Below are 20,296 nucleotides of genomic sequence, written 5' to 3'. Positions count from 1 at the left end.
ACCACCCAGCTAACCTGGAAAGTGTTACCTCAGGGATTCCAAGACAGCCCCCACCTGTTTGGGCAGATGTTGTCAAAGTAGCTCTCTGAGTTCTTTTCTCCTCAGATTAAAGTTTTACAATATGTAGATGACATTCTTCCTGTGTTTCAACTGAGGAAGTCTCTCAGGAGGGCAATAATATTCTTAATTTTCTGGCTAACAGAAGACATAAGGTCTCAAAGTCTAAGAGTCATGTCTGTCAGACTCCAGTGCAGTACCTAGATATAGTCTTGTCAGAGGAGACCAGGGCACTAGGAAAAGAAATGATTAAGCCTATATCCTTCTTTTTCCTCCCCCAAATGCTTAAACAACAGAGGCGATTTGGGGGCATTACAGGATTCTGCAGATTATGAATACCTGAGTATAGTAAGATAGCTCGTCCCTTACATCATCTAATAAAGAAAATTCAGGCAGCTAAGACTCACTCTGTAATTTGGGAACCAGAGGCTAAAAGGGCCTTTGAACAATTGAAACAAGCCTTGCTTGAGACATCAGCCTCTAGTCTTCCCATAGGGAAGATGTTCAATCTTTGTGCATCAGAAAGGAATGCAATGGCCCTCAGACTTCTAACCCAGGCCTGAAGTCCAGTCCTGTAGCCTGTAGGCTACCTAAGCAAGGAACTTGATTTGGTGGCTAAAGGATGACAAGCCTTCCTCCAGGCAGTTGCAGTGGTAGCTTTGCTTGTGGAAGAGGCTACTAAGTTAACCATGGGGAATAACATAACCATTTATTCCCCATATACTGTGGCAAGACTGCTGACTTCTAAGGGGAATCTCTGGCTAAAAAACAACCACCTCCTCAAATATAAAGCTCTGCTATTGAAAGGACTGACAGTCCAGTTAAGAACCTGTCCCTCCCTAAACCCAGCTACCTTCCTCCTAGAGCAAGCTGCGGAGCCTGAATATGACTGTGAACAGATAGCAGTGCAAGCCTATGTGGCCAGGGAGGACCTCAAAGAAACCCCCTTAGAGAACCTAGACTCTACTCTCTATACGGACAGAAGTTCTTGTAGAACAAGCAATCCATAAAGTAGGGTATGTAGTAGTCACCCTGAATGAAACTATTGAGAGTGCACTGCTCTCCTCAGGCACAGGTACCCAAACAGCTGACCTAATTGCCCTCATGAGAGTGCTTGAATTAAACAAAGGGAAAGCAGTTAACACTTATGCCGATTCTATCATCTTTGGTTTTCCTTCTATGGGAAGTAGCAGTAATACATACTAAAGGTCACCAAAAGTGGATGGGTAAAATAGCTGAGGGAAGTAAAGTGGCAGATCAAGCAGCTAAATTGGCAGTGAGAGGGCCCCAGGTTTCTGATCTACTTGAGGTCCCTCTGATCTGGGAGGGCTACATAAGAGAAATAAAACCTCAATATTCTCCTGTTTAGATAGAATGGGCCATCTCTCAAGGGTTCATCTTTCAACCCTAGAATGGCTACAATCAGAGGACAGTAAACTTTATCTACCAGCTTCCAGCCAATGGAACATTCTTAAAATCCTGCACCAAACTTTCTGCCTAGAAAAGGATAAAACCTATTAATTGGCCCAAAGGTTTTTCTCAGATAAATTCTGCTAAAAATGGGAAAATAGGTTGTTAATGCTTGTGAGTCTTGCTTCAAAAATAATCCCCTGAAGTGATGGCTTCTCCCTAACCCAGAACCCAAATAATGCAAGGCTACCTGGGGGAAAACTGGCAGATGATTTTCCCCCATATGCCAAAGATAAGGGGCATCTGCTACCTCCTGGCATAGGTAGATACCATCACTAACTGAGTAAAAACATTTCCATGTTGAATAGAGAAAGCCTCTGAGGTGATAAAAGTACTAATTAATGAGATAATTCCTGGCTTTGGAGTCCCTAAGTGCCTCCAGAGCAATAGTGACCCCTCTTTCAAGGCAGCTGTCACCCAGGGGGTCTCAAAGGCACTAAGGATACAATACCATTTCATTGTACTTGGAGAACACAATCCTGAGGAGAGGTAGAAAAGACAAGTGATATTATCAAAAGGCACCTCAAAAATCTATCTCAAGAGACTCATCTCCCTTGGATTACTTTTTTTTTCTATGATCCTACCATGTGTTAGAAACACCCCTTTGAAGCTGAGTTTAAGTCCCTTCGAAATGATATATGGATGGCTTTTTCTCATGAATGATTTCTTGCTAGATGAAGAAACCTCTGATTTGCTAAAACATGTAACTTCTTTGGCCCATTTCCAACAGGAGCTAAAACAGCTGGTGGAGGCCCAATCCCATGAATTAGGGCCACCTCTATTCAACCCAGGGGACTTAGTACTAGTAAAAGCTCTTTCCTCTCTTTCTCCCTCTCTAGGCCTGGGTTGGGAAGGACCTTACACTCTGCTTCTTTCTATTTCTTCAGCAGTAAAGGTCACTGGAATAGATTCTTGGATTTATTATACTCGAGTAAAGGCCTGGGAAACTGAGAGAGTCACCTTTAATGACTCAGAGGAGCACCAGAAGCACCAGTGTGAAGAAATTAGAGATGTCAAGCTAAAGATCACAGAAGATAAGAGTCAATAATTAACCCCCATGGATATCCTGTTCATAGTCTTGCTTATGCTTGCTGTTCTTGCCTTCATTCTGTTCCTTATCACAAGGCATCTTTGCCTGAACACCCATGGTATTATCTATTTCTCTAAACAGCTTTCTCTCTTCTAAAATTTAACTGCCCTCCTCCATACAAGATGTAATTTCTTTCACAAGGGTGAAACCGTTCTGGCCACAACATTGTTTTCAGAATTGTTATTTTACTTCTTATTTCTGTTATCTCTGGCACTAGATTTTTTCCTTTTTTAGCTCCTCATTGTATATTACTCTTATTTTTCCCCTTGCATACTTAACCTCCCTGTAAAATTTGTTTCTTCTTGTCTAGATGCAATCAAACTCCAAATGGTTGTGCAAGTGGAGCCTTGGATGATTGTTCTGTTTTTACTGGAGACCCTTAGGTGGCCTCCAAAAAAGATCTGACTTCCATTTTCCCAAAACAATGGCACCTATTTGCATGAAGCAATTAGAGTGGTCATTGTCCCTATCCTAACAGCAGTTAGATGTACCTTTTCAGATGGGGCATTGAGAATGACAGAAGAAAGACAAATTCCTAGACAGACAGAGGTGGGTCCCCAGTAGGGCCTGATCTTCTGCTTGAGGACTGAGCTGCCAGTTCCAGCTAGAGTCCATGATCAGAGGGAGAATTTCCATCCTCTTCTTACCCACTCTGTCTCAATTGGTTCCTTCTGGATGATGCCTTTTTACCAATTGAATGGTGCTTTTTCCAAGACTACTCATGGACTAATCAGCATGAATTTCCCCATTCTAGGCACATAAGAACCCCTAACTCAGCCTTACAGATGGCTACTATCTTTCATGATTCCCTCTCATAGCTGAGAGCTTTCCTTCTGTTACTCAGTAAAATTCTTATCTGCCTTACTCTGCATTGTTCACATGCCTTATTCCTCTTGATTGTGAGACAAGAACCTAGAACTCACTGAACTGTGGGCAGCGGGAGTAAAAGAGCTATAATCCTCCCTCCTGCTCACCAAACTGTGGGAGCAAAAAAGCCACTGGGTTCTATCCCCTCCCACTCACTGAACTATGGGAGCAAAAAAGCCACTGGGAGCCACTCCCTCCCACTTGCCAAACTACTGGGGCAACAACACAAGCACAAGCAACCAAAGCAACAATGGACAAATGAGAGCGTGTCAAGTTAAAAAGCTTCTATACAACAAAGGAAGCAATCAAGAAAGTGAAGAGGCAACCCATGAAATATGAGAAAATATTTGCAAACTGCTCATGTGACAAGGAATTAATAACCAAAATATATAAGGAGCTGAAACAACTTTACAGGAAAAAATCTAATAATCCATTTCAAAAATGGGTACAAGATCTGAGTATACATTTCTCAAAAGAAGACATACAAATAGAAAACAGGTACATGAGAAGGTGCCAAAAATTATTCTTTATTAGAGAAATGCAAGCCCAAACTATAATGAGTTATAGTTAAAGTGGTTTTTATCTGAAAGTCAGGCAATAGCAAATGCTGGAGAGGATGCAAGAAAAAAGCTCCTTTGTACCCTGTTGGTGGTAATGCAAATTAATACAACCACTATGGAGAACAGTTTAGACGTTCCCCAAAAAACTAAAAATAAAGTGACCATACAACTTATCAATCCCACTCCTAGGTATATACCCCGAAGAAAGAAAATCAGTATATTGAAGAGATATTTACACTCTCATGTTTATTACAGCACTATTCACAATGGTCAGGATTTTGAAAGCCACCTAAGTGTCCATCAACGGATAAATGGATAAGGAAAATGTAGTGCATATACACAACAAAGTACTATTGGGCCATAAAAAAGAATGAGATCCTGTCATTAGCAATAACATGGATGTAACTGGAGGTTATTATGTTAAGTGAAATAAGCCAGACACAGAAAGACAAACTTCACATGTTCTCAGTTATTTATAGGAACTAATAATGAAGACAATTGAACTCATGAAGATAGAGAGTAGAAGGACGGTTACTAGAGGCTGGTAAGAGTAGTGAGGAGATGGGGGTTAGGAGGAGATGGTTAATGGGTACAAAAACTAGAAAGAATAAATAAGATCTAGTATTTCCTAGCACAACAGGGTGACTATAGTCAAAAATAATTTAATTTTATATTTTAAAATAACTAAAAGAGTATAACTGGATTGTTTGTAACACAAATAATAAATGCTTGTGAGGATGAATACCCTATTCTCCATGGTGGGATTATCATACATTGCATGCATTTATCAAAATATCTGATGTAACATATCAATATGTACGCCTATTGTGTACCCACAAAATTTAGAAATAAAAATATTTCAAAGAAAGAAGTGAAGCCTGAAGATGTGACTGAATGGCTGCAATCTCATGACAAAATTTGAATTTATGAGGTGTTATTTCTTATAGATGAGTAAATAAATTGGTTTCTTGAGAAAGAACCTATTTCTAATGAAGATGCTACAAACATTGCTGAAATGAAAACAAAAGATTTAAAATATACATAAACTTAGTTGATAAATTATTGGCAGGGTTTGAGATAATTGACTTCAGTTTTGAAAGAAGTTCTTCTGTGGGTAAAATGCTATCAAACACCATCATATGCTGTGGAGGAATCTTTCATGAAAGGAAGAGTCAGTTTATAAGGGAAACTTCATTGTTGTATTATTTTAAGAACAAAGAAACAATAAATTTTATTGTCTATTATTTTAAGAATTTACCACAGGCAGCCCAACTTTCAGCAACCACCACCTTGACTGGTCAGCAACCATCATCATAGAGGCAAGACCCTCCACCAGCAAAAAGAGTTTGACTCATGAAGGCTCAGATGATTATCAGCATTTTTTAGCAATAAAGTTTTGCTTTTTGTTTGTGTGTTTGTTTTAGAGACAGGGTCTCCCTCTGTCACCCACATGGGAATGCAGTGGCATGATGATAGCACACTGCAACCTCAAACTCTTGGGCTCAAGCAAGCATGCCTCTTCGGCCCCCTGAGTAGCTAGGACAGCAGGTGTGTGCCTCCCTGCCTGGCTATTTTATTGTTGGGGGGATACAGCATCTCCCTACATTGCCCAGGCTCATCTTGATCTCCTGGCCTCAAACAATCTTCTTTCCTTGGTCTCCCAGTGCACTGGAATTACAGGCATGAGCCACTGCACCTGGTCAATAAAGTATTTTTTTACTTATGGTATGTGCATTGTTTTTGAGACATAGAGTGACTGCACACTTAAACTACAGTGTAGTATACACATGTCTTTTATATGCACTAGGAAACCAAAATTTGTATGACTCACTTTTTTTGCAATACTCACTTTATAGCTGTGGTCTGGAACTGAATCTGCAGCATCGTTAAAGTATGCCTGTAAAAATATACCACTACCATAGATTCAAAGTATAGAAGAAACTTAGCCAGCTTTTACTGATGCTCACACACACATAACAGATGTTGTTTGCATTACTATTTTATAGGGTAGCAAGTTATTCTCTCCTGAAAATAACTTTTCTTTCTTCTCCTTTCTCTTTCGTTATTAGATTAGACTTTATTGACTTCACTTTTTTAAAAAAATGCAAATATTTATTGTTGTTAAAATTATTGTTGATGTTAGTAAAATACTTGCTACAAATATATTTGAATTTAATTAATAAAGTTTCTAATCTTATTTAATAAAAACAGCATATTTGTTTTTAAAGTATGCATAAGTCACTAAGGAAAGGAGGGCTAAGCAGGTGTAAAAAGGAAAAAACTGGGTAGGGATGGTGTAGGTAAGTCAAAAAAGAAGAGACAGCAGGAGGATGGAATTGAAGAGACTTGTGCAGGCAATAAATGTGCATTGGCAGAGGAAAGAGGAACAAAGGGCAAACACATGGGCAGAAGACACATGCTCATATAAATGCCAAATAGAAATGGTGTATATTAAAGAGACTTATCTCCAGGTAAAGCTATCTCCATAGCAAGTTTTCAAATCACCTCACTCTCAGAAATCTGATACTTATCTGTCTAATCCCATCTAATCAAGCTCTCAATTTTTAGTTGTTTTCCCTACGTCCTATCCACCATCCCAGTTTATCCAGAAACTCCCAGGTTACATCTAGTGTCCTGAGTAATTAATAGCGTTCTTTTTTACTCTCACCATTGGTCAGAATTGGACAATTACCTGGTCACTTAAATACGTCGAAATAAATGAAGACCACTCAAATGAGGACAAGCAGAGGTTATTTATTCAGAGCTTGCTTTACCTCAGCTACCTTCATTTGCATTTGGTAGATACTCAAAGATAGACAAGGGAGTATAAAAGCTTTATAGTGAATAAAAGGAAAGGTTCAGTTAAGCTTTGATTGACAGTTGTTTGCTAGGAATGTTGGAAGTGAACTATCATAAGCAGATATGCTATGTGATTTGTTAGGAAAGCATAATTGGCTTTCTCTGATTGAGCCTAAATTGGAAGGAGGAAAAAAAATTAAAGAAGCTGTTGGTTATGAACTAATTCTTGGCCATTTTGGTTTCAGTCACTATGGAGATTATGGTTTGGTCTTCACAATAGATGCTGCTGTTTTGAGTCAGAGTTCTGCATAAACACATGGTTTGGCCATTGTCATTTTGTATATTTGGTCCCTCAGAAGCTGCTCATATTAGTGTTTCTTTTCTCAAGTACCAGCAATCATTTATACTTTGTCTTCCTATGGGATGCTGAGATAGAAGTGAACCGAAGACCATCCTGGATAGCACGGTGAAACCCCGTCTCTACTAAAAATACAAAAAAATAGCCGGCGTGGTGGCAGGTGCCTGTAGTCCCAGCTACTCAGGAGGCTGAGGCAGGAGAATGGCGTGAACCCGGGAGGCGGAGCTTGCAGTGAGCCGAGATCGCGCCACTGCACTCCGGCCTGGGCGACAGAGCGAGACTCCGTCTCAAAAAAAAAAAAAAAAGAAACAAGAAGTGAACTGAAAAGTGACTGTCATTATAACTGCCTGTATCTCAGTTGCATAAGGAAGATAAAATTGCTTGGAGACAACAATAATCGTATTTATAAACAGCTTATCTACATTTACCATTAAACATCAAAGTTAAATTATAAATCAAACTTCGGTTTTCTTCAGAATACTAATGCTAAAGAATGCATGTTATTTTGTTTTCTTGAACCTCAGATTCCATATCTATAAGACAATGTATTTGAAATACAGGAGGTCTGAGCTCCCATCCGTCTCTCATATTCTGTGATTTTGGGAAGAGTTTTGGTCAGCACGAAATGACAAAATTTCGACATTTACTTCAGAACTTCGAGAATGCCAGTTAATTCAGAATCCAGCATATATGTGATTATCCCTTTAACATTGCATTCAGTTTTCTCTTTGTCTTTTGTGTAAAATACCCCACCTGAATGAGGTCTCCCTCATTTAAAGATATCCAAAGACTGTATTTATTTTAAGAATTGCTTGTCTCTAATTAATCTATGTTCTATTTCCTCTCTCCACGTTCACAAAACTGCCTAAAAATACTTTATTTTTTTTCTTAATTTGGGCCTAAATTTAAATATATCATGGGGCAAGATAATTAATTATATTAAAATAAATTTCTTAAAATGTACTTAGGGAAAAGAGGAAAGCTTACCACAGTTTGCAGCTAATCAGCTCTTCTTATTAAATATTCAGAAATTGTGCTCTGCATAGGATGGCGCTGAAACCTGCTGTCAAAGCCCTTCAGGGAAATCTTTACACCCTCCCTACAGAGAAAAACCACAATCAGCAAATCACGAAATATCAACAAAAGTATTCAATATGAAAAATAAACAGAACAATGCCTTTACATCTCTAAACAATTGCATATTTAAGAGGAAAAAATGAAGAGAAAAGTGCATTGCCAAAATAGAAAGCTAGTCATAAATAAAACCATTGAAGTATAATGGAAATAATTTGGCAGAGAGAGGTACTAAAGATTTGCTGTTTTGTGTTTTATGTTGGCAGAAAATAAATGTGTCCTTAGTTTTGAAAAATATATTTTATTAATTTAGGATTAAGCCTTCTGTAAGGTGGCTGTATATGATATGTCAAAAGACTTTCTTATATTCTGAGAAAACCTTAATTAGAAAAATTGTAACCTGAAATATTTAATTACAAAAAAATGTAAAATTTTTATGTTAAAAATATTTATATTTGAAAGTGCATGTAGGATGTGGTTATTTCATCAAATTTCTAAACCCTAAAAAACTACTTTAAAAATTACTATCAACTGTGATCTTAGTCAACCTTTATATTTTTGAATGTATCTTTTATTTTTTTCCTGAGAGGAGGAAGAAAAAAATGACTATCAGATCTGTTCACTTTAGTGTATATGTGTTCATAGTATGTGGTGTGTTTGCTGTATCTTATTTTACAAAATAGGATAATATACTTATATAATATTTTATCCTGATTTTTTGTTTGATCATATTTTACCATTTTAATATGCCATCTTTTTCAACATCATAATTTTTAATAATTGCAAAGTATTCTATTTCAAACTTTGAGTTTCCAATATGCTATTATAAAAAATAAGTCAATACATTTCCTTCAATGGGCAATTCATGAAAGCACTTTATTATTTCCATTTTTTGTATTAGTCAGAATATATGGACTTTATGGAAGCTCTTGACTCATATTGCCATATTGATATTAATGTTTGGACCAATTTGATTTTTTACCAGCTTTGCTGAGAAAAACTATCATCAAACAATCCCAAGCAAGCATGGCATATGATCAGTTACAGAAACATTTGAAAATTTGATGTTACAAATGATATGCTATATTACAAAAATAATTGTTAAAACATGTTTCATTAGTCACTGATAGGTTCTGGAAGATTTTAAATTTCTTACTTTAAAAATGCTTACTGAGCTTCATACTATTAATTTGGAGATGAAGATAAATAAAATCAATTACACTGTAATGTTTCTGAAAATTTGCATTAGCTTTGTTTGCATGCCAGCAATAATTAGTAAAATCTCAAGCCAGGAATGTAATAATTCCTGAGTGTATCATCCAGAAAATATTAGGGTTTTCTCAATGGGGACATAGTGGTTTCAACTTTAGAAAGCTTTAATTTTAGCTTTCATATTATTTCTCCATTTACAAGTGCTGCATCAGAGTTGTAAATAAAATATAGAGACATCTAAATACAGAATGAAATTAACAAATTCTTATGCTTATTCTGGTTTGACAATATCCATCATAAACTTGGCTAGGTCGTTCATCCCATTTGAGCCCTGTTTCCACAGTTTTACTGTAGAATTACTGGAATTCTTTCAAAAAGCTTTTTCATGGTTAATTAACTCTCAATGTGAAAAAAGTGCCGTTGTTGAACAATTCTATGTACAATGTCATCAAAAAGAATAAAATACTGAAGTATTTACTTAACTAGAGTCACAAAAGACTTGTAAAATGGAAACTAAAAAAAATCAGAAAGAAATTAAGGAAAGCATAAATAAATGGAAAGAAATCCCATGTTCATTGATAGAAAGACTTAATCTTGTGAAGATGTCAATACTATCCCCAAACAAACTACAGATTCGACACTATTTCTATCAAAATCACAACTTTTTTGTAGAAATACAAATATCCTTCTTAATCCATCTTAAAATTTGTGAGAAATCTCAAAGGACCTTAAATAGCCAAAAGAAACATGAAAAAGAGAACAAAGCTGGAAGATTCACTCTTCCTGATTTCTAACCTTACTACACAGGTACGGTAATCAAAATAGTGTGGTACATGTATCAAGATAAGAATAAACACCAATGGAATAGAAAGAATAGACAGACAGAAACACATCCTTGCAACTATCATCAAATGATCTTCAACAAGAGTGCCACGACCATTAAATGGGGAAAAGGATAGTCTTTTCAATAAATGGAGTTGGAAAAATTGGATATCCCAATGCAAAAAAATGAAGTTAGATTTTGCTAACACCACACAAATGAATACAAATTAGGTCAAAAATCTAAACTTAACAGTTAAAACTATAAAGCCCTTAGAAGTAAACATAGCTAAAATCTTCATGATATTAGATTTGTAATGATTTCTAAGATGTGATACCAATAGCATGAGCAATAAAAGCAAAAATAGACAAACTATCAAAACTAAAAATAAAAACAAAAAGTGCATCAAAAGACACTATCAACAAAGTAAAAAGGTACCTCACAGAATGGGAGAAAATAAAAATTGCATATTTGATTGGGGTCAATGACCAAAATATATAAGTAACTTTTTTTGTTTCTTGAGATGGAGTCTTGCTCTGTCTCCCAGGCTGAAGTGCAGTGGCAATCTCAGCTCACTGCAACCTCTGCCCCCTGGGTTCAAGCACTTCTCCGCCTCCTGAGTAGCTGGAATTACAGGTGCCCACCACTACACCTGGCTAATTTTTTTTGTATTTTTTGTATTTTTTTGTATTTTGTATTTTTAGTAGTTGGGGTTTCACCATCTTGACCAGGCCGGTGTTGAACTCCTGACCTCGTGATCCACCCGCCTCAGCTTCCTAAAGTGCTGGGATTACAAACGTGAGCCATCATGCCAGGCCTATAGATAACTTTCAAAACTCAACAGCAATGACAACAACAACAAAACAGCCTTACAAAAAATAGCCAGAAGACTTGAATAGCCATTTCTCTAAAAAAGATATAAAAATTTTCAGTAAGCACATGAAAAGATGTTCAATATCACTAATGATTGGAGAAATGCAAATAAAACCACAATGAAATTCCATTTCATACCCAATAGCATGGCTTTTTTTTAAAAAAAAAAAAAAGGAAAGAAAAGTACAAGTGTTGGTGAGGGTATGGAGAAATAGGAAACCTGGTACACTGCTGAAAGGAATGTAAAATGGTACAGTGGCTACAAAATCAGTAAGATTGTTCCTCAAAAATTAAATATAAACTTACCCTATGATGTAGCAATCCCACTTCTAGGTATACACCCAAAATAATTGAATTAGCAGACATAAGCAAATATCAACGTACCCATGTTTATAGTAGCATTATTTATAACTGATCAAAGGTGGAAGCAACCCACATGTTCATCAACAGATAAATGTATAAACAAAATATTATATACACATAGAATAAGATGTTACTCAAACTTAGAACAAAGTTCTGACACATGCTACCTCACAGATGAATATTGAAAACATTGTTCTAAGTAAAATAAGCCAATTACAAAAGAACAACATTGTATGACTCCACTTACATAAGGCATTTTATATAAGTTTCCATATACCTTATGTAAGTAGAAACTTACCTTATATAAGTTAAATCTTATGTAAGGTACCTTATATAAGTTAAATCTTACATAAGGTACCTTATATAAGTTAAATCTTACATAAGGTACCTTATATAAGTTAAATCTTATATAAGGTACCTTATATAAAGCTCCTACCTTTAATAAGTTTCCATTTATATAAGGTATCTTATATAAAGTTCTTACCTTAAATAAGATTCCGGTTATATAAGGTATCTTATATAAAGTCTCTATCTTATTTAGGATTCTACTTATATAAGATAGAGGGAGTCAAATCCAAAGATTCAGGAAGTAGAATGGTGGTTTCCAGGGACTGATGGGAGCAAGGAATGGGAGTTATTGTTTAAGGAGTATAGAGGTTCAGTTTCACAAGATGAAAAGTTTTAGAGATGGATGGTTGTGATAGTTTCACAACAATATAGATGTACAACTGACCCTTGAACAACATGAGTTTGAACTGCATGGGTGCACGTATACACACATTTTTTTAAATAAATAATTTACCTTTCATCTTGGAGCCTTCTGGATCCATAACTAAATGCAGATGTAGAGGGATGATTGTACTTCATGTCAGTGAACTGTATACCTAGCAATGGTTAAAATGATAAATTCTATATTACGTATATTTTATAACTATTTAAATTTTTTTCTAAAATTCAAAAAATAGCAAAGGTCAGATGCTGCAAAGAGAAGCACTTACAATGGCACTAAGTTCAAGCTAGTGTAATACAGAGGGGTCAATGTTGTGAAGCTTCTCGGATCCTTAGGTAATTAAAATAGAATTAATCTTCAAATAGGTGAATTTCTTTCAAATAGTCTCTCTATTGGATTTTTAGGAAACCGAGTAACTGCTAAATGGCTGAGTAATCAGAATGACTGCCCATATTTACAACTTTGAAGCTTGCTTATAAAGTTTTCACTTTAAGCATTTATCTGCCAAGATCCAGCAGTGTGAAAATCTTACTTTCCAATTAAAATATATTTTGTTCTTTGAAAATATACCAAGAAATTGAAGAAACTCATAGACTGGTTAATAAAACATTGACTATTAAAATCATTACCCTGGTATTATGTTATTTTCTTAATAAACATAACTATAGGAGTTACCTGTAAAACCATTATTTAAAAAATACATTCTAGAAAGGTAAAATACTTATAAAATCTAAGTGGGCTAGATAAATGAGAAAATAACTTAAAATGGACACATATAGATTTATTTCCCTTAAGGTTGTACTAATATTTATAAGGGGGGGCTATCAAGATTTTTTCTTTCTTTCTTAAAACGTAAGGTTTTTAACTTCCTTTTTGTTGTGGAGGCAGTTACTAAGTAGAATAGTGTCCACTTTATAATTGCAATTATAGAAAACGTGTTCTAGTTAATTACAAAATAAGTGACTTGCCAGTATTCAGAAGAACTAAAGAACAAACTCTGGAGGCTATGTAGCTGGGAGAAATGCTAAAATAATGTCAAAATCACCCTTGAATTTACTCCTGCCAGCTTGTACCACCTCCCAGACACTAAGTGACCCAGCAATTCCTTCAGTTACCATACCTGCTTGCATACCTTCAGTTACCATACCTCTTGCTGTCATTCTTCTTAAGATGAATTCTGGAAATCCCCTGCTTGTTCATCTAAGTTGTATTTAGATCACAAGATGGACATAACTGATTTGTAGGACCTTCATAATGTACTAAGCCTTAAACTATGGAAGGCTGGTAGAGTAAAAAATGGTATTATCAGTATTGATGATAGGAGATGCAGAATTGCCAAGACAGAAATGGAAATACTGAGTACTGAGAAAGAATAATAGATGTTCTCAATAGGGGTCAAGACAGAAAACACTTCAGCAGGCTACTTGAGAATTAAGGTTCGATTATTAGCTTGCTATGTGATTCTAATTAAATGACCAGAGTGGCCTTAGTGTTCCACTCAACTCCACTAAACTTGGCACAGCATTTTCCCTTACTGCAGGCCCCTGACATCCCTTTTCTTTGAGCATTTACTTTATAAAAGTTGCAACTATAAATTATTTCTCTGTCCCTTTGAGATGTAATTATTCTTCTAGCTATTTGCCAGTTTCACAACCCAGAAATGTCTTTCTCAAGGAACTGAGAGGCATCCCTTTGTAATGTAATCATCAAGAACATTAACCTTTTTTCTCCCAGTTTCTGTGGGAGAGTAGGAGCCTAAGCCCCAATTAGCAAATAACGCTGTCCTGAACACATTGACCAACCTCACCCCTAAACTACTCTATACTTCTCCACTAGCTCACACCAGCACTGTAAAACCCCCCACCTTTTGTTTTGATGGAGCCGAGTTATCTCTCTCTCTCTCTCCTATTGCAATAATAGTCTTGACGTCCATTGCAATAGTTTCAAATAAAGCCTTACCTGCCTGTTTAACTCTGTCTAGAGCAATTTTTTCTCAACACAAATGTTTAAAATATGGAAAATTCAGTAGATACATAAAGATATAGCCATAATATGGATGATACATATATATACACACATATGCACACACGTACTACATAATGTGTGTGTATATATGTAAGTATATTGTTAAAATATAAAATTTTGAAAAGATACAATCATGACTCACATACAGATATAAAAATAAACCCTGTTAAAATTTGTTTCATCAAATGATAAATAAGAACTAAGCCTATGTTTTAAGGGTTTAAAAAAAGTCAAGAGATCACACATTTATATGAGTAAAAATATTGAAATGAATTACTATGGAGAAAAAACTGACTTTTGGCAATGCCAAGTTAATTAAATCATTAACAGGACAGAATTTACACATCTTTCAATTACCAAGACTTATAAAAAGTTAAACAATAGCTCAAATATTAGGATAAGATTAGAAACTGATAACCTGGAAGGGTACACTATGACAATACATAATTTTCTATTGAAACATAAGGTTTTTTTTACAATATATGATGTGCTTTTGCACACACACACATATATAGGTATTGTAAACCAAAATGTATCTGAGACAAGTCTCATTCCATTTGGAAATTTTATTTTACCAAGGTTAAAAATACACCCATGACACAGCCACAGGAGGCCCTGAGGACATATGCCCAAGGTGACTGGGGCACAGCTTGGTTTTATATATTTTAGGGAGACATGAGACATCAATCAATATGAGTAGCATGGACATTGGCTCAATCCAGAAAGGTGAGACAACTCGAAGTGGGGAGGGTCTTCCAGACCTTATTCAGGAATATTTGGTTACTTCTGTAGCACACAACAATTTTACATAATAATCGTTACTACTACTGATAACATAGGCTAAGACATATCAGAATAACAGAAATTTCATAAAATTCTGGAACACAAACTAATAACACATTTATATAAATTTAATCCAAAGAAAGTTAAAGACTTTCATATTTGATGATACTTTTTGTATGATTTTATGATATCAAATAAGCCAAATATGTCTCATGGACTTTAGGGGACTAATATCAAAAAAGTAATGAGGATGGAAGTTAGAATTTGATTTTGGAAAGTTTGTCAAATATAAAAAGTTTAAAATACTGGTTATCACAAAATAGGGTCACAGGTCATTGTAAGATAAATAATTCATTTATACATAGTGATAACTAAGATTTCAAAAAATAAGGTAAAAACCTTTATTCTTTGACAGAGGGCACTTAATTTCCCAAACAATAAGGCTTAATAACAACAGCATGAGGCCAACTAAATGTTTTTCAAAATTTTATAAAAAATGTATACAATTTTCATCATCTTGACTATAATGTGTCCAGAATTTATTCCTTCTGGTGGTTTCTTGGTCTCACTGACTTCAAGAATGAAGGTGCACACCCTCGCAGTGAGTGTTATAGCTCTTAAAGATGGTGTGTCCAGAGTTTGTTCCTTCAGATGTTCAGATGTGTCTGGAGTTTCTTCCTTCTGGTGGGTTCGTGGTCTTGCTGACTTCAGGAGTGAAGCCACAGACCTTTACAGTGAGTGTTACAGCTCTTAAAGGTGGCAAGTCCGGAGTTGTTTGCTCCTCCTGGGGGGGTTTGTGGTCTCGCTGACTTCAGGAGTGAAGCCACAGATCCTCACAGAGAGTGTTACAGCTCATAAAGGTAGTGCGGACCCAAAGAATGAGCAGCAGCAGATTTATTGTGAAGAGCAAAAGAACAAAGCTTCCACAGTGTGGAACGGGACCTGGGCAGGTTGCCGCTGCTGGCTTGGGTGGCCAGCTTTTATTTCCTTATTTGGCCCCACCCACATCCTGCTGATTGGTCCGTTTTACAGAGCGCTGATTGGTCCATTTTACAGAGTGCTGATTAGCGCATTTACAAACCTTTAGCTAGACACAGAGCACTGATTGGTGTGTTTACAATCCTTTAGCTAGACAGAAAAGTTCTCCAAGTCCCCACCCGACCCAGAAGCCCAGCCAGCTTCACCTCTCAATCTCCCCTCTAAACAGGACACCCCAACTACTGTTGGGAATTGGGCAATGACCACTCTAGCTACTTCCTGCTGGATAGGGACAAAGAAGGGGCCCTGCAGTTATAGTGTCATCCAGAGGGGAACTCTTTAGGCCAGTGGAAGGGCCAGCGGGTTGTACCAGGGGTCCTTGGTAGAAGTTATTAGTTGAGCTCATTTGGGGTTCCATTTGTAAGACCATCTGTAGCTTGATGGCCTTGATCCTAAGGGAAACAAATTTGACAAGGAGGTTAGAAATACAGGGCCTGAAGGCGAGTAATATTAAGATGGCTGTCACGGGACCTAGAAAGGGGAGAAGCCATGTTGCCTAACTCCAGAGGTTGGTATAAGAATTTGAAATATGTGTCTGATTTCAGAAGCCTTTTCCTGTAAACGCCAGGCGGCATCTCGTACTATCCCTGACTGGTTAATGTAAAAACAACACTCTTCCTCTAAGAAGGTGCAGAGTCCTCCTTTCTCAGCAGTGAGGAGGTCTAGGCCTCAGAGGTTTTCGAGAGTCACTGCTGCCAAAGAGTCTATTTGGGATTGTAGAGTAAGGATAGATTTTGTTATTTCTTGGAAACTGTCTGTGAAATCCTTTGAGAGTGTGTGGTAGTAGGATAATACATGTTACACTGTTAACTTTTTTAGCAAACTTTACTTTTGCTGAAAACCTTGTAAGTTTGGGATTTTAATTTTTCTTTTGTATTAATAAAACCTCGTTCAGTCCATATCAACTTAGAATTGATATAGATGGCTCCTTTCATATTCAGTAAGTACTTTAAGGTTTGGCTGAGTGCAAAGAGCTCCCACGTTTGAGCAGACCAATTATTAGGCAATTTTCCTAACTCTGCATCTACAAGAGTTTCCTTATCATTTACTGAATACCCATTGTGTCCTTTTCCCTTAATCGCCTGGGAGGAACCATCTATAGTCCTGTCCTGAAGGGAGTTCCTCCTAGGTCTGGTCAGACCTTTGTGTGTTATTAGTTAAGATTTAGATCCCCTGTTAGGAAACCTGCTGGGTTAAGGATTTTTGATAGGAAGGCTATGGGTTGTCAGTGGCCTCAGTGCTTTCGGGCTACACCCTTGTTTACATTGACAACAAGGTGGTATTGGAGTGTTATAGGGTTACAGAGAAGGCCTTCAATTATCAATTATAGGTTTTAACTTTACCCTGGCTTTTAAAGGAATAGGGGACACTGTTTTTTCTTCACTACTCCCATCTCTCTTTCTCTTTGACTTCTTCATCTCTCTTTCTGACTCCCTCTTTGTCTCTTCCCTTCTCTCTTTGACTTTCTGTCTCTCTCTTTCCCTCTCTCTCTCTGACTTCCTCTTTGTCTCTCCCTTCCTCTCTCTTTCTCTGACTTTCTCTTTGTCTCTCTCTTTCTCTCTTTCCTTTCTGCTGGTCTTTCCCTGCCTCTGCCAGCCACTTATGCTGCTGTTCTCCCCTCTTCTTCCCCTTTTTGATGGCTTTGGCAGTGTAAGACTGCCACCTCCTTGGGTTTTTACACTGTGTGCAACAACTCCATGATTTCTTTGTGGTATCCAGTGGGGCTTCCCCCTGAGGTTAGGAACTCCCTTTCTTTCCATATTGCAGCATGGACATGTAGGGTTAGATAAACATACTTACTATCTGTATACACATTTATTCTTTTTCCCTTTCCCAGTTCTAAGGCTCTGGTAAGTGCCACTCGCTCTGCTAACTGGATGCTGGTCCCTGGGGAAAGAGGCTTACTTTCAAGTACAGTTACATCACTAACTACGGCATAACCTGCCGTTTGCATCCCACTTTCCACAAACGAACTTCCATCGGCATATAGGTTAAGGTCAGGATTAGCCAAGGGGACTTCCAAGAGATCATCTCGGGTGGCATAAGTCTGGACTATAATTTCTTAGCAGCCATGCACGACTGGCTCCCCATCCTCTGGGAGAAAAGCAGCAGAGCTGAGGGCCACACATGTATGCACTTGAAGCACTGGTTCCTCAAGGAGTAACACCTGGTATCTAAGCAGGCGGTTGTCTGACAGCCATAACTTCCCTTGGCAGCTAGTATGCCATTTACATCATGAGTAGTCCAGACAGTGAGATCCTTTCCTTGTATTATTTTGATAGCCTCTGACACTAAGACAGCCGCCACCACAACTACCCATAAACAGTGAGGCCAGCCTTTTGCTACTATATCAATTTCCTTACTTAGGTATGCCAGTGGTTGTGGGGTTGTCCCACAAGTCTGAGTAAGGAAACCAAGAGCTATTCCTGCTCTCTCTGTGATGTATAAAGAAAAGTTTCCTCCTGTGGGAAAGCTTAAGGCTGGAGTTTGAGTTTGTTCCTTCCAATGCTGAGACTTCAGGGTTGATTCCCTCCTGAAGCAGGGGACAACAAATGGGTAACATGTTCCCCATATTCATGTAGATAATAGCTCCAGCTTTGGCTAATATATCCCTCCCTAATAAGGGTATGGGACTTTCAGGCATAACAAGAAAGGCATGTGAAAACAGCAAAGTCTCCCAAATACAACTGAGGAAGTGGGAGAAATACCTGGTTACAGGCTGTACCAACATTCCTCAGATGGTAACAGACCTTGAGGACAGCTGTCCAGGACAGGAGATGAACACTGAGAAAGCCCCACCAGTGTCCAGGAGGAAGTCAATTTCCTGGCCCTCAATGGTTACACATACCTGGGGCTCAGCGAGAGTGATGACATGAGCTGGTGCTTTCCCCAGACACCCTCAGTCCTGTTGTTGGATCATCTGGTTGGGGGCTTCTGGCCCAGAGAACCATTGCACTCTGGGGCAGTGTGCCTTCCAGTGATTACCTCAGCATAGCAGACATGGACGAGGGTGCAGCTTGTTTCTCGTTGGACAATCTTTTTTAAAGTGTCCTTGTAAACCACACTGATAACAAGCCCTACCAGGTGATTGGCCTGCTCCATTTTCTGTCCTCTCTGAACCACCAAGGTTTGTCTGTCTGAGGGCCATGACTAACGCTGAGGCCTTTCTCTGATCTCACTTTTCCTTTTGGGCCTGTTCCTCTTGGTCCTTACTATAGAACACTGAGGTTGCCAGGTTTAATAATACCTCCAGATTTTGTTCAGGGCCCAGGGCTTGCTTTTGGAGCTTTCTCCTGATATCTGTGGCTGATTGGGTAATAAACTTATCTTTTAGGATCAATTGATCCTCTAGTGATTCGGGTGACAAGGGAGTATATTTTCTTAAGGCCTCCCGTAGCTGTTTGAGGAAGGCAGAAGGATTTTCTTCCTTTCCCTTAGTTATGGTAGACATCATTGAATAATTCATGGGCTTTTTCCTAATTCTTCTTAGTCCTTTGTGACTCTAGTCCCCATGATCTGAGTCGAGGTCCCAGTGGGGATCCATACTGGAGACAGCTTGCTGACTGGTAGGGAATTTGTCCCTTTCTTCAGCTGTCATTCTATCATTTACTTGACTAAAATACCAAGTATCTCCAAATTCTTGGGCTGCAGCTAAAGCCACATTCTTTTCATTAAAGGCCAGGGTTTGATCTAACAATAGCATGACATCTCTCCAAGAGAGATCAATGGTTTACCCTAGACCCTGTAGGACATCTAGATACCTATCAGGAGAATCTGAAAACTTCCCCAGGTCTGCCTTGATCTGCTTTAAATCAGAGAGGGAGAAGGGTACATGTACCCGGGTTGGGCCAAATTCCCCTCTCCCTACAGCTTGAAGGGGACATAACCAATAGCCCGGGGGTTTTTGTGGTCCCTTGGAGATTTCTTTGCTTGTTTCCTTCTGGGTGGGGGAGATGGGAGGAGGCTTATTAATAGGAAGGGGAGCTATAGGAAGGGTAGGATATGGGGGTAAGCTGAGAGGTCCTCCTATGAGATGTAAATTGCAAGCTTTGCATAGTTATGGATTCTCCTTCAATTAAAGGAAAGTTTGGACATAAGGTATTTCACTCCATTTGCCTTCCCTCTTACAGAAAAGGTCAAGCTGCAGGATAGTATTGTTATTTATACTTCCCTCAGA

Source organism: Pongo abelii, chromosome 13 (assembly GCF_028885655.2).
Source record: "Pongo abelii isolate AG06213 chromosome 13, NHGRI_mPonAbe1-v2.0_pri, whole genome shotgun sequence".
Lineage (NCBI taxonomy): Eukaryota > Metazoa > Chordata > Mammalia > Primates > Hominidae > Pongo > Pongo abelii.
This window is presented reverse-complemented; position numbering follows the sequence as displayed.